Source organism: Thamnophis elegans, chromosome 3 (assembly GCF_009769535.1).
Source record: "Thamnophis elegans isolate rThaEle1 chromosome 3, rThaEle1.pri, whole genome shotgun sequence".
Taxonomy (NCBI): Eukaryota; Metazoa; Chordata; class Lepidosauria; order Squamata; family Colubridae; genus Thamnophis; species Thamnophis elegans.
This window is the reverse complement of record NC_045543.1, coordinates 96495549-96510422: the sequence shown is the minus strand read 5'-3', so window position 1 is coordinate 96510422 and position 14874 is coordinate 96495549. Positions and strand designations below refer to the sequence as shown.

The window sequence follows — 14874 nt, the reverse complement described above, 5'->3', positions numbered from 1 at the left end:
ACTGAGGAGGTGACCAATGTCCTACACTACAGTATTGTTAAGTTCCTCCCTCTCTTAGACACTGAGCTATACCTTAAACATACTTTAGGTAGGAAATAAGTCTTTGCTTTGACATACTGTATGTTGGGTAGTGCCATGAAACAGTCATAGTGAGTAAAATATTCCATATTCTGAAAAAAATACCAATATTCTAGAAAGTAGATAAGACAACAGTAATTATGTTTTGAGCTATATGCTAAATTATAGTCTAAAACAAACAAGCTTTATTTAACACAATTTTAATGGTTTCACACTAAACACTCAGCCATAATTTTTGAACAAACCATAACAGAAGGTTCATATATAAACCAAAATGAATAATTTACACGTCACACTAAACTGATAATAAAATACATTATGGCTTACTGTAATGTCTGAAACAGGGATTCTAGCCATCTCTTACTAATTCACAGTAGCATTCTTTTTCAATATTAGTACAAGATCAAAGAATCCACAGTTATCCTTGCATTTCCTCTAGGACATGATTCCCTCAAGGCCATGTCACTTGCTCTAAGCAGGTAAGAGATGCTGGGGAAAACCAGGGGTTTCCTATTCTCAACCTAAATCCTGAGTTCTGTGAATTCTGTTTTATTTCATGCGGATGATCCCACTGATTTCAATGTAGCCATTCTCCTGTTTATAAGATTCTTCAATCTCACATGTTTTAGTCTTCGAAAGATTAAATCCTTTACTTATTATCTGTCTTGAAGAGAATACAATATTTTTGTTTTGAATGCATCTTCTCTTCTTCCATATATAATTTGTTTCAAGAATTTAAATCTTACAATAATACATTCAAAATTCCAACACTATACCAAACTCATCCTTTAACTTTTCAGAATAGTAAGCACTTTTTTACGGAGTTTGTCTGTGGCATAACAGTGTATTTTTGTCAGTAGACAGGATGTAATATGTATTAGGAGAGTTCAAATGAATTTCTTTTATATCCTCCATTGTAGGAAACCATGTGATTGCTTTCCTGTTGCATTTATGTAAGGTTCTTCATACCCTTGCTGAAGTAACACCTTTCCTCATTCCTTTCCCAAAGACGAAAATAACTTTACAACTTTACTTGAACTGCCCACTTTCTTTTAATGAACAGAGTTTTCTTTTGAATTTATCACAGGTCATTAATTTTCTCTTTAAAAAAAAAGAACAATCAATGAAAGCAGCCCCTTGCCTTTAACTCCTGCTGCCTTTTTTTCTCTAGAATACAACAGGCATAACTTCAACTGTTCCAATTATATATCCTGTGTGAAACATATCATCTATTTCTGTTAGTATTAAAACAGCTGGGGATTTTTGGTAGACCTGTTCTTTATTCCTCTCCTGCCAGTTATTTCCCATTCAAGAACAGTGGATTAGAACATGAAGTGCATCTCTTTAATCATTAGGGGAGAAAAAATAAACATTTCTTTTATGATGGAAAGCATGAGCAACATATGTGGACATTAAGTTCTTTTTACACATGGTTCAGATCTTCTTTGATTTGTTGCATAAAACAATGGAACCAACTATCTTCTATTACATTTCCTTCCCCGCCCTTCATATTTCAGTTTTTACTAGCAGGATGTTCTCTCCCCCAGAGTCTATATTAAGCTATTTTGGAAGAGATTTTCATAAATAGAAAACATTAAAGAAACATTTTATAATGTTTTCATAAATAGAAAACATTAAAGAAAACATTTTCTCGCATGGGCGAGAAAGATGGCTGCCGGGTCTGCCGCTCGGCTTTTGCATTGACAAAACTTCAGCAAAGAGGAGGATTTGGCACTCTGGACCTGACCTAAGACGAGGCGAGTCTGCCGGAACATCCAGCGGTCCCGGGGCTGGCAGCAGTAACGGAGAATTCGGTCTCCCTGAGCTGCCAGCTCGGAAAGACGCTGAGCCTTAGAAACGCCAAGAGTCATCGGCATTGCTGGCCGCAGACACCATAAGAAGCCGCCGAAGCTGCTGGTTGCCGACATTGCCCGTCTCTTTCCATCTGAGCCGCCTAACATCGCGGCTCGAACGAACGAATTAAAACAAATGTTGGGAAGCGTAGCGGACGGTGGAGATTGGAATTGAGTTAAACAACGAGAGAGCTGGTGAGAGGGGAGTTTGGGAAGCGTCAGAGACGCCGAGGGACGCTGCTTGTTGCTGGCCACTGACATTGCCGGCTGTGGTTGCCATCTGACGCCGCCTAACATCACGGCTTAAACAGAAGGAACTGGCGGAGACCGCGGAGATTAAAGGAGAACTAAGGGGAGTTGGTGAGGGGGAAATTGGCCCCTGGGACAGAATTGAGGGAGTGTGGAGTGTCCTGTGATTCGGAGCTGGCAGCGGACCGGTAATCTTTAATTCTCCGAGCTGCCAGCCTCGATGGACGCCAACATTGTTGGCTAATGAAACTGACCACCTTGCACTTGTTTTTTGACGCGCTGGGCCCTAAGAACGTCGGGCCTGATTATTGAATGGAGCGTCCCCCCCTCCCCTTCTATCGGAGATAAGCTTCCCTCCCTCCCTCTTTGGACTCTTTTGATCCTGGAAATGACACCAAGAGAAGCTGTTGAAATGAACACACTTACCAGACTTCTTTCTACTATGGTTAACTCCCCGGTTCTTATCATTGCAGCTGACTCTCGAACTCACTTTATCCCCCAGCCCCTCCTCCCCCTGGACTATACTGAACTTTTCAGAAGAGCCCCCCCTCAAGGTAGGCCCTCCCTCAGGAGAGGGCAGAAGACACCTTTGGACTACCATAAACTGAACACTGTGTCTGTGAGCCCGCGCAATTTTTAAATTTTTAAATTTTATTTTAATATGGTATGTTGAGTGCATGGGATTGCTTGAGATGATATGAATGATCTCACTTTTATTACTATTACTGTTGTAACTTTGTGTTTTAATTATTTCGTGAGGACTGCTTGAGTGAGAGTTTGGGTATGACTGATTCGGAGGACCTGCCGCGGTATGCGGGGGTCACCGGGGTGGTTGGGGGGACCACAACCACGGGAGAGGGTCGGAGCATTGCGGTCATGACAGGGAGAGGCAGATATGGCGGGGACTTTAGGGCAGGCCATCATCGGGGAAGGAGGGCTCGCTGTGTCATAGAGATCCCTCCTTCCGGCCCTAGGAGTCCCACTCCAAGGTCAGATGGCGCGAGTACTCAGGACCCTGGTCTCAGGCTGCTGTCGCTAAATGCCAGGTCTGTTGTTCATAAGGCCCCCCCTCATCCGGGACTTGATAACTGATGAGGGCGCAGACCTGGCATGTATTACTGAAACATGGCTGGGCCCGGAGGGAGGAGTCCCCCTCGTTGAGATGTGCCCAGCCGGATTTCAGGTGCTACACCAGCCGAGAGCCCAGGGAAGGGGTGGCGGTGTGGCTATTGTAGTCCGGGAGTCTTTAGTACCTCGTAGGATCCCTGCTCCGGAGCTTGTCGGGTGTGAGTCCCTGCTAGTGAAGCTGGACCTCAAGGGTCAAGTGGGTCTGCTGCTTACGTACCTGCCTCCCAACTACGTTGCAGCAGCCCTCCCCTCGCTCCTCGAGTCAGTAGCCGAGCTAGCGGTTGAGTTCCCTAGACTTATAGTTCTGGGGGACTTTAACTTGCCTTCGCTCGGTGAACACTCTGATGGAGCGCAGGAGTTCATGGCTTCCATGACAGCCATGGGCTTGACTCAAGTAATTCGAGGCCCAACTCACTCAGCGGGTCACACGCTTGACCTCGTATTCCTCTCGGAGCAGTGGAGTTACGATCTTGGTCTGAGGGGTAATGAGATCATACCCCTGTCGTGGTCAGACCACTACCTACTGAGGCTAGACTTCCGGAGGCCAAACCCCCACCGTAGGGAGGAGGAACCAACCAGCTGGTTCCGCCCCAAGCGACTGATGGATCCTGTTAGGTTCCAGACGGAGCTTGGGGTTATTCCTGATACCCTCGCCCACAGTTCGGCGGAGACCCTCGTCGCTGCCTGGCACTGGGCAGCTTCGGAGTCTCTAGACCGGATTGCGCCGCTACGGCCCCTCTGGGTCAGCGGCCCCCAGAGGCCTCCTTGGTTCACTGAGGAGCTCCGGGAGGTAAAGCGCCGGAGGAGATGCCTAGAGCACTCGTGGAGGTCCGATAGGTCCGAGTCGAAACGGGCACTTTTAACAGCATGCACCAAGGAGTATATTCGGACCTTAAGAACAGCAAAAAGAACATACATTGCCTCCTTGGTAGCGTCCGCTGAGTCCCGCCCAGCCGCCCTGTTTAGGATAACCCGCTCCCTCCTAAATAGGAGGGAGACGGGGGACTCCTTACAGGGTAAGGCTGAGGAGTATGTCCAGTTCTTGGCGGACAAAGTTGCCCGGTTTCGAGCGGACCTGGACTCCACCCCAGTAGATCCAGCCGAGACACAAGGAGAAGACTTGGCAAACCATCTCTGGGTTGAGTTTCAGGAAGTTGCCTCTGGGGATGTGGACAAGGTTATGCGAGCTGTGAGTGCCTCCACCTGCATACTGGACCCGTGTCCCTCCTGGCTGGTTGCCAACAGCAGTGAGGTGACACGAGGCTGGATCCAGGCAGTTGTTACCGCTTCTCTTCGGGAGGGGTACTTTCCCACCGCGCTCAAGACAGCGGTGGTAAGACCCCTCCTGAAGAAGCCGTCTCTGGATCCAGCTGTTCTTAATAACTATCGTCCAGTCTCCAACCTCCCCTTTGTAGGGAAGGTTGTTGAGAAGGTGGTGGCTCTCCAGCTCCAGCGTACCTTGGAGGAAGCTAACTATCTTGACCCCTTCCAGTCTGGCTTCAGACCCGGTTACAGCACAGAAACCGCTTTGGTCGCATTGACTGATGATCTCTGGAGAGCTAGGGATGGAGGCCATGCTTCCATCCTAGTTCTCCTGGACCTCTCAGCGGCTTTCGATACCATCGACCATGGTATCCTTCTGCGACGACTGCGGGAGATAGGGGTGGGCGGCACTGTCTTGCAGTGGTTCTCCTCCTATCTCTCGGACAGGTCGCAGTCGGTGTTGGTGGGGGGGCAGAGATCGTCCCTGAGGCCCCTAACTTATGGGGTGCCGCAGGGGTCGGTCCTATCCCCCCTACTATTTAACATTTACATGAAACCGCTGGGCGAGATCATCCGAAGGCACGGGATAAAATACCACCAATATGTGGACGATACACAGTTGTATCTGTCCGCCCCGTGCCAACTCAATGAAGCGGTGGACGTGATGAACCGGGGTCTGGAAGCCGTTAAAGACTGGATGAGAGCAAACAAGCTGATACTCAACCCAGACAAGACCGAGTGGCTGTTGTGTTTCCCTCACAAAAATTTGACCAACCATCACTCAGGCTGGGGGGACAAAACTTACACCCCTCAGAAAGGGCCCGCAACTTGGGAGTCCTCCTGGATCCACAGCTAACTTTTGACCACCATCTCTCAGCTGTGACCAGGGGGGCATTTGCCCAGGTTCGCCTGGTGCGCCAGTTGCGGCCCTACCTGAATCGGGAGGCCCTCACAACAGTCACTCGAGCCCTTGTGATCTCCAGGCTGGAATACTGTAATATGCTCTACATGGGGCTGCCCTTGAAGAGCATCCGAAGACTTCAGCTAGTCCAGAATGCGGCCGCGCGAGTGATCGTGGGCGCACCACGGTTCGCCCACATAACACCGATCCTCCGTGAGCTGCACTGGCTACCTGTTGATCTCCGGGTGCACTTCAAGGTCCTACTCACCACCTATAAAGCGCTCCATGGTAGTGGATCTGGCTATTTGAGAGACCGCCTTCTGCCAATTACCTCCCTGCGTCCCATCAGATCGCATAGAGTTGGCCTCCTCCATATTCCATCTGCCAGTCAGTGCCGACTGGCGACTACTCAGAGGAGAGCCTTCTCTGTTGCGGCTCCGACACTATGGAACAATCTCCCCATGGAGATTCGTACCCTCACCACCGTCCAGGCCTTCCGCACAGCCCTCAAGAACTGGCTAGCCCGTCAGGCCTGGGGATAATCTTATTTTTGCCCCTCCCGAATGCTGAGTGAATGTTGAGTTTTACTGTCTAATTTACTTTGTGCACATTTCTTTTTTGTATTGTCCTACACTCTCCTTCCTTTTTTGATTGTAAGCCGCCCTGAGTCCCCTCAGGGAAAAGGGCGGCCTATAAATAAATCTAAACGAAACGAAACGAAACGAAACGAATAATGATCTGTATGCTTCCTTAATCCTTACCCAGAAGACCCTGATTCTTGCTTTTAAGCTTTCTTAGGAGCAATCAATGCTCCAATGAAAAATATTCTATATTTCTTTTAGAGAAATATCACTTGAAAAGCATCCCCCATACATGTTTGCATGTCTGTGGGGGTATGTATGCTTTTATGTGTAGACACACACCCATTTAGTTAATTCTTTTAAAACATTGTAAAGATTTATAGATCCATATTTTCCTGGTTCACTGTCAGATTATGGTAACCAGCAGGATTCATTTGTACCAAAAGCTATAAACTTGTTCAAATATCACTGCATGAGGGAAAAGACCACAGTGCTTTCACAAGGGCAAATAATAACATAAAAGAATAATAATAGTTTGAGAAAGAATGTTGGCATTTTTATTTAATTTTAAGACAATATTTAACTTTGGTTCTAAAATACTTCAATTTAACAGAAGTTACATAGTATTTGTGGTTAGTTTCAAGATATGTTTATAATTACCTAAAGTTCATTTTACTCTTACAATGTTGTGCATAACCAAATATTGGTCCCTGCTAACAATATTTAAACTAGTGATTAATTTGACATAGGTCTGGGGCTTTTCAAATGCAATTATAAACTCATCCACTCATTTCTCCCAGCAAAAAAGATGGATTGACTTATAAAACCATGAGTACATATGAAAAACAATAATGCCAAGCCCACAACTTAATTACTTAATCCTACAGATTTTCACTTTTTTGAAAATTGTTTTCCAAAACAATATTCTGTGCAAAACACTGAATGCTACAAACGTATTTTCCTATGTAAGAAATCCAAACATTTCACTAAAACTTTCTGATAATATCCAAATGCATTTTTTAGATCTGAAATCCATAGCCCTCACTGTATTTGGACTACATGAGCACAGGAAGAAAAATTATTTTTCCACCCTCCCATTTATCCCCCAAGGGGATTCTCCCTCCCCAAGAAGACCCCTCCCCTGCATCCACCCCAAGTTCCTTTCCATTTCTCCAGAAGACCAGCAGGCAGGGAAAACAATTCATGGGAGATGAAACCTTTCACTCATGTAAAAAATCACAGCCGGGCCATTTAATAGAAAAAACTTTCAATTAAAAACTGTTCATACTGACACAATACACAAACACAACCTAAATTCTTCTCAACAGCACCATCTTCTGCCCTCAGAATCAATTTTGTCTCCTACTGGCTTAAGATAGTGGTTGGTATGGCATGGACAGATTTCTTTGAAATAATCTAGGTAGCTTTGGAAAAAAGTCAGGGCAGTTAGAATTGCACTTTCCCCAGTGCATTGGTAACTTGCTTCCATTAATCCTTTCTCCCATTAGAATTTTGGTGCAGCCCAATCCTTTATTAAGGAAGGGGGGGGGGAAAATCACAACTCTGCCCCCCAATTCCTTAGTATATTCTGTTCTCTTGTGGAATTCAATGAAGAAAGAACCAATGAGGTTCACAGATGCACAGGAAGGCTTTTTTGTTTTGTTTTATTTTGTTTTCTGTTCTGGGTTTCCTGTTCACTAGTGTCCAATGAGGTGTTTGACCAATTGTTCCAGGGGTCATGGAAAGTCACTCTGCATATGCTTAAAGACACACCCTTTATTATTATTATTCCAAATGATGTTCCAAAAATCAATCCAGAGATTGAGTAGACAGGTTGTTTCTTGTATCCCTGATAAACTTCTATTTCTGTTAAACTAATCTTAAAGTGGCGAAATGCAAGGTGCATATATAGATATACATACATATATTCACACACACACACACAAACACGGAGGGACCCCTCCCTCTCTTCCTTCGCCTTTAGATCAGCCTGCCCTGTCTACTGAATATTCACGCAAACTAAACAATTCCTTTCCCAGAGGCCCACTTCGTAATTGTTGCTTTCTCCGCCATCTCCTCCTTTAGTTCTTTCTCACAACTGTGCTCTTTCCCCAACCCTATTTACCTGAGCACCGAATCGCTCTTCTGTGCTCCTCGTTTCCATTCTTTGTCCAATGGAAGGATCTCTCCTAATCGCCTCCAACCACACCTCCTTCAACGCTGCTCGCTTCTCCCCCCACCCCTTCCTAAGTTACCCTTCCCACACCACTTGGAGGGATCCGAGCCGCCCAGATAACTCTTCTATTCCAGACCCGGAGCTGCGAAGTCCTTCGCTGTGGGACTTCGGGGAGGGGGAGAGGGAGAGGGGAGAGAAAACGGCGGCGGCGGCGATATGGAGATGCTAACGAAACGCGAGCCCCGCCTCACATCCAGACTCTACTTCCCAAGGCAGGAAGTAAGCCAACATGTGGCCCAATAACCCAATTAACTCTCCCTTCAGCGGAGTTCGCGGAGCGTCTGCGTGTGACAACAGGAGCCCAGCCAGGCGACCCCACTTTTGCCCCAGCAACAGCAGCCGAGGGAAGGAAGGGGTGGCGGCAAGGAGAGCCTTCCACCGCGCGAGAGCTGACAGGCGCTGAGCTACCAGCCGTTCCCTTCCCTGACACTTCCACTTAAGACCCCACTTCCACTCTCTTTGCCTCAGATTAGCCCCTTAGGTCTCCCGAGGGGAGAAGAGTGACAGCCCCTCGCACGCACACCCACACCCACACCCAGGTCCTCTTAAAGGGTAGAGGAGCTCCGAGCTTGCGCCAACCCAAGCTCCTGCCTTGCAAACAAAGCCAGAGGCGGGCGGCGGCAACGCCAGTCGACACCAGCACCCCAGAGACCAGGGTGGGCACTAACACAGCGTCCAAGAAGGCGGAGAGGCGTTGGCTCATAGAAGAGCCTCAAGTTCCCCGCCTTCAGCAAAAGCAAGCTAACCTGCCCCGCAGCCGCCTTCCCCTGCCCACATTGTCTCGGAAACAAAGACTCCACGCCCAGTTAAGCCCCCCAAGGAAACCTCGTGTCAAGGGATGGGCAGCGCCTGGGCAGAAAGGCGACGGCGGCGCTTCCCACCGGGAGCGCATTGTGCGCGCTTGCCGCTGCTTCGGCGGAGCAGCCGCCCCCCTCCGCGGCGGCCGGGCAGCCAGCGGGGCAAAGTGGCCCCAAGCTGCAAAAAAAATAGAAGGGACTCTGGCGGGGGCGGGGGGGAAGAAGGGAGAACGTTTCCCCGAGCAATACCGCAGCGCAGGCGGTTGGGGCAATGAAAAGCGTGGCAACCGTTCTCTTCCTCCATCCCACCGGCAACATAATCTTTAAAAAGAGGCGCCCAGCACGAGGGCCGCTGGGACAAGTGGCCTCCACGTACAGCTTTCGCAAGGCTCGCCTTCCTGGATAAGAAGCCGCCGCCGCCGCCGCCACTTGCTCCTCATTCTACTGCAGCCTTGCAGGACTTCGCAAAGCTCTTCGCCGCGCAACCTTCCCCGACTCCCGAACAATGCCCCGCGTGGATCCCTTAGGCGCAGACAAACGGCGCGGAAGAAGAGTTCACGTACCTCGTCGGTGCATGTATTTGGAGCCTTAAAGAAGACTAGCTGATGGAGCGTCCCATTTAGTAATCCAGTTAAGGGGATCGCTCAGCGAAACTCGATCCACTCTCGCCTTTGCAATCCTTTGTCATTATTACGCAGGGGGGCTTTTTGGGGAAACGGAGAAGGGGGGGAAGAGAAGCTTAGGACCCGAACTAGTTTAGGTAAGGCGAACGCGCTGTGTTCATCTCTACTGGAGGAGGGGGGAGGGGGAAAGGGTAGGTGTGGGGATAAGATACGGGCTCTTCGATTACTCCTCGTCCAAAGGCCACTCTGATTTCCACTCCAGTAAGTCCCCTTCCGACGGATCTGGGAAGTCCTCTCGTTGTCTTATTCTGCCCTTCCCCAAAAGTGATCCCGGCTGACGAGATCGCTTTGTGGAAACTCTTCCAAGGGAAGTAGCCTCGCTCGTGCGCCGGCAGGAAAGTGCGCTTTTCCCAAGCTCTCTTGGTCATTGAAATGTGTTTGGGGATGACTTCGGAGCAGCGCCTCTTTCTCTCTCTCTTTCGATCTCCTCTGCCCTGCCTCTTCTCCCCGCCAGACTCCGTCCCAACACTTTCTGTCACTGGAAAGCAGCTTGGCTGGAGGTGGAGTCAAATCCCGGGCTGGATTCCGTGGAAACGGACCGGGCCAATAATTATTTCTACCTACACCCACTTCTGCGCATGAATGAGTGTATGCCGATTGGGCGACAGAGTGGGTTAGTTGTGGTGCGTGGGTGGGAGGTATGTGTGAGCTGTGGGCACTGTCAGATCTCTTTCAGAATTAGTTCACCCTCCCCGCCGACGTCGCACATACGAAACAGAAACGAAAGGGTGATAAATTGCTACCTATCTATCCCACGCTCTTGGAATAAATTTGTTTAATTGAAAATTTAAAGCTCTGGGTTTTTAGAAAACGGTATTATTTTAAATCAAATTAAATAACTGTAAAGAAGAGTTTGAATGAAGAAAAAGAGAAAAGATGTTTCCAAACAACCGCACTATACCGTACCGAAGATTCAAGAAATCATCCGAAAGAACAAAGCGCAAGAGGCACGTGTAGAATTAAAGCAATGACAATCGCATCGTAGTTATTTAAGTTTAATAGAGGACTAACGCCTCTGCAATTTCATATACTTTAAGCATCCCACGCATGCACATGAACTGGTTTTTCCTTGCCTGCCATAGATCACTTACCAGTATGGGAGTGCAAGACTTCACGATTTAAGGATCTCCTTTGGAATTATAATACTTTGGCTGACCATTTCGCATTCAACCCGACCAAGAGCTTTTGAGCTCAGAAGCATCCCTGGGACATCGGTGCGTGCGTGTGCGCACAACCATTGTCTTTTAAAAAAAATCTATTGACAAGGAAGAAGCACTAATAATCTTAGAAAACTGGCCCATAGCCGTTACAAATTAACTTTCTTCTCTTATCTGACCGTGTCGTAGTGATTCAACTTCTTTCTTGCCTGTATCAAAACTTTTAGCGGCTCAATGCGATAGCGTGTCAACAAAGGAGTAAAAACAAACAAAAAACAGAAGTTAACTCAATTGGGTCTGCGAAGAAGTTCGCCGAGGGAAAGGCCGTCGGAAAAAGATCTACCCGGTCCTGATGAAATAAATCGGGGCGGGGGGGGGGTGGGTAGATAGAACTGCCGGACCTTGTCCCTGCTCAGCGAAAGATCAGCGGACGACAAAACTCCAACTGAAAGTCGCTGAAAAACTCGAGATGCAGTAAGGAAGGCTTTCTGTCGCAACCTTTTCCCGTCCGGCCACGCGCAATTCCAAACTATCAAGAGATCATCAGCGCGCAGCGCACAACTCGTGTATTTTCATCCTACGTAACCACGACAGTCCTACCGCCAAGGGAGAGAAATAGTAATTTTGCCTCTTGCAATTCGCCGCTTTTGCCAGAAGGGGACGCTACGCCAGTGATGCTTTAATAATCAATTCGACAGAAGTTTGGCGCTTTACAATGAATGGTCCAACTCTTGACCGAAGCCTTAGTGCGAATGCGAAAACGTGCTGCTCTGCTCCCAGGACGTCTTTCCTCCCTCCCCCCCCCCGCCCTTAAGGAACAGGATGGGCTCATCACGTAAAGAGGAGCCGATGCGCCGGACCGAGACCGTCCTTTGGCTTAAGTTCTCGGTCTCAGCCGATACTCCTGGCTATGCTGACCGGCGCAGGGTAAGCATTGCCCTCGCAGGCAAATGACAGCGTTGGTCGACGTGCCAGCCCTACCGGCTATACGCAGACAGTTGCGTGCGTGGAGAATGCTAATCAAATGCGTCCCCGAATGGCCATCGAGTGGCAATCTTTTCATGGGGATCTCTGCCATATCTGTCTGGACCTTCCCACGCCTTTCTTCCCACTCCACCCCACATCCCTCCCCACCGTATACACCAACTCTCAGTCTAAAAGCTACTGGCTGGGTTAATCCGTCTTTGCCTCGGAGCCAATCAGCCCAGCAAACAGCAGCAGCAGCAGCAGCAGCAGCAGCAATAAATTAATCCCTTCAGCATCCCAGCCCCTCCCGCCAAGGAAACCGATTGCCTGCCGCTTATCTGAAGCGGCTCCTTCGGAAAGTCCTATCGTCTGCGCCCCTAGCGGCCAAGGAGGCTCAATGCAAGGTGAAAGATGCCACCTTGCCCCGCTTCTCATTCTTGTTTTTCCCGTTTCCTTCTAACGTGCCCCTCACTCCGCGGCTGATTTACATGTTAATTGTGTCTGAGAAAACTTATTTAATTGCCAGAATTAAGCAGAGCAAACGGATCGCTTCACGAGCGGAGCCAAATTAATTCTGAGTTTAGCTCCTTCCCTTAGAGAAAAAAACAATTAAGCTGTCTTGTTTGCTTTCTATGGCTACATTTGCATGTCGGACGCATTGACTTTTTCAAAGTTAGACGGGTCTCTTCTTCTCTGCCCCTTCTTGTTCTAATTTGAACCTCACTGACTCGGTGGCTCAGTGGCTAAGACACTGAGCTTGTCGATCAGAAAGGTCAGTGTTGAACATGGGGTTGGGCTAGATGGCCTCCAAGGTCCTTTCCAACACTGTTTACTGTTTCTTTCATTGTTCGCAGAGGCATCCCGTTGAACTGAAGAACCTGCCAGGTTTAAACATAGAGATCCATCAGTAGATTCCAACAACCTCTTTTGACATTCAAGTTTTAAATAAAAAAATTAAAAAAATAGAAAATCATTCAGGTGCAGCATGGCATGCAGTCATGACAATCAGATGTTAAAATATATAGTTAGTCTTTACAAGTGGTAGGAAAACTGGAGAAACGGGTTTGGTGAGAGACTGTGGTTTCTGGTCCCTTTGAGGCTTGAATGACTGGATGACTTTGGACCAGTCATTCTCTCTCAGCCCAATCCACTTCACAGAGTTATTGTGAGGAAAATAGGAGGAAAGAGTATTAAGTATGTTTGCTGCCTTAAATTATTTATGAACACAATAAATATAGGATAAAAAAAATTTGAGAAGAGTTTCAAGATCTATGAATAAGACAAAGCAGTGCTCTGTTATTTTCTTTATTTCTTCCAAGAGTGCATAATGATATCTACGTTCACTCCACACTATACATTCAACCTTTCTGTCTGGTTGATATGTGTGCAAGTGCCGCTAGCAGGAAACCTTGAGGATGCTAAAATGGTATCTTCACAAATGACCAGGAGTTGGAAAGTTGTTTAGATGGCTCCTCTATTGAGCCTGGATGCACTCATTCTCTCTCTGTGACTTATAATTTTTTTTTTTTACTTTTCTCTTTATTTCAATATTGCTTTTTGTATTTTTAATATTTGTTTTGCTTTAAATATGTGCATTGTTTTTACTGATTGTTATATATTACCCAGAGTAACTTCTTATGAGATGGGTGGCTATGTAAATTTGATTAATAAATAAAATCTGCACAATGACATCATCATGCCAATAGCAATTAGCCTTATATACAGCTTCACAGTGCTTTACAGCTCTCTCTAAGTGATTTACAGAGTCACCATATTGCTCACAACAATTTGGGTCCACATTTTACCCACTCAGCAGGATGGAAGGCTGAGTCAACCTTGAGCCAGTGAGATTTGAACTGCTGAATTGCAGGCAGCAGAAGTAGCCTGCAGTACTGTACTCTAACCACTGCACCACCGCAGTCCAATGATATCATTACACACTTCCACATCTGATGCGGGTAAATAAGTCATTTATAATAGGGGATGATGTTATTAGGGATGTGTGATCATTACCCATCTCACCTCACCTCCCATGGATGATCATGGCCACCACTCTATTATGTCTGGCCCTGGCCTGCTTTGTCATTTCTAAGGTTAATCTTTGGATGACCCCCACCACACTGAGCAAGAGCACTAACTGAAATTTGACACTGACAAATAATCAGGCTTCAAATAGAGAAGTAGATCCAACAGCCACTTTTGAAATTAAAGTTCTAAATTAAAAATAAAAAAATAGAAAATCATTCATGTGTAGCAGCATGCAATTATGGCCATCAAACTCTAATCATGTGTTACAGTTAAATATGCTTAACCTTAGAACCATTTTGGGGGAGAAATTATGCATTCATATTAACCAGATGCAGTGGTTCAACATGGTGTCAAAACCCAAAAACATTTCACCTTTCACAATTTTATCTTCAATGTAATCCTGTAAAACAGATTAGTCAAAGGGAGACAACTATCTGGAGGAAGATCTGGTGTCAGGACTGCATGCAAATTTGAAAACTGTATTTATTGCTTTATATACATAATTTTTGTCTCACAATTGTTCTAGGTGATGTATCATATTCTTATTACTAAAGGAATAGAATAATATATAGCATGACATATATTGTGACATCAACTAGTAAAATAATTCTGGGGGTTGTGAATCCAGGATGACCAATATCAAAATCAGTGGTAATGTAAGTAAGTCAGTAAATAATTCTGTTAAATTTAAAAAGAGTAAACCAGTAAGAACTCATGTAGCTTAATTCATCTGAAGCTGTGTGAGAAAATTACTTGTAAGTCCTTTCTACACATAAGAACAGAATAGAATTCTCCCCTTCTAGACTTTTTATGTAAAACAGAAATGATTTATGTTTTTGGTGATTTGATGGGTTAGATTAGAGAAATAAGAGAGCTGTGTTGTAACCATAGGAAGAGTAAGAGGTAAATTTATAACTACATAACTGCTGCAAAGATGATAAGCTACTTCTCTGT

General features: G+C 46.5%; 1 protein-coding gene across 5 annotated transcripts in view; it reads right to left on the bottom strand.

Moving 5' to 3' along the window:
* The window catches only part of SEMA6A (semaphorin 6A), a 182278-nt gene extending 171992 nt beyond the window's left edge, over window positions 1–10286 (bottom strand). For 3 of the 5 annotated variants that reach the window (XM_032213594.1, XM_032213596.1, XM_032213597.1), the window contains exon 1: window positions 9650–10286. The gene's annotated coding sequence lies outside the window, so the exon portion shown is untranslated. Of the gene's footprint in view, window positions 1–8178; window positions 9023–9649 lie in introns of those variants that run through there. The other 2 variants (XM_032213598.1, XM_032213595.1) reach the window with 2 other exon arrangements.
* Window positions 10287–14874: the final 4588 nt, after the last annotated feature.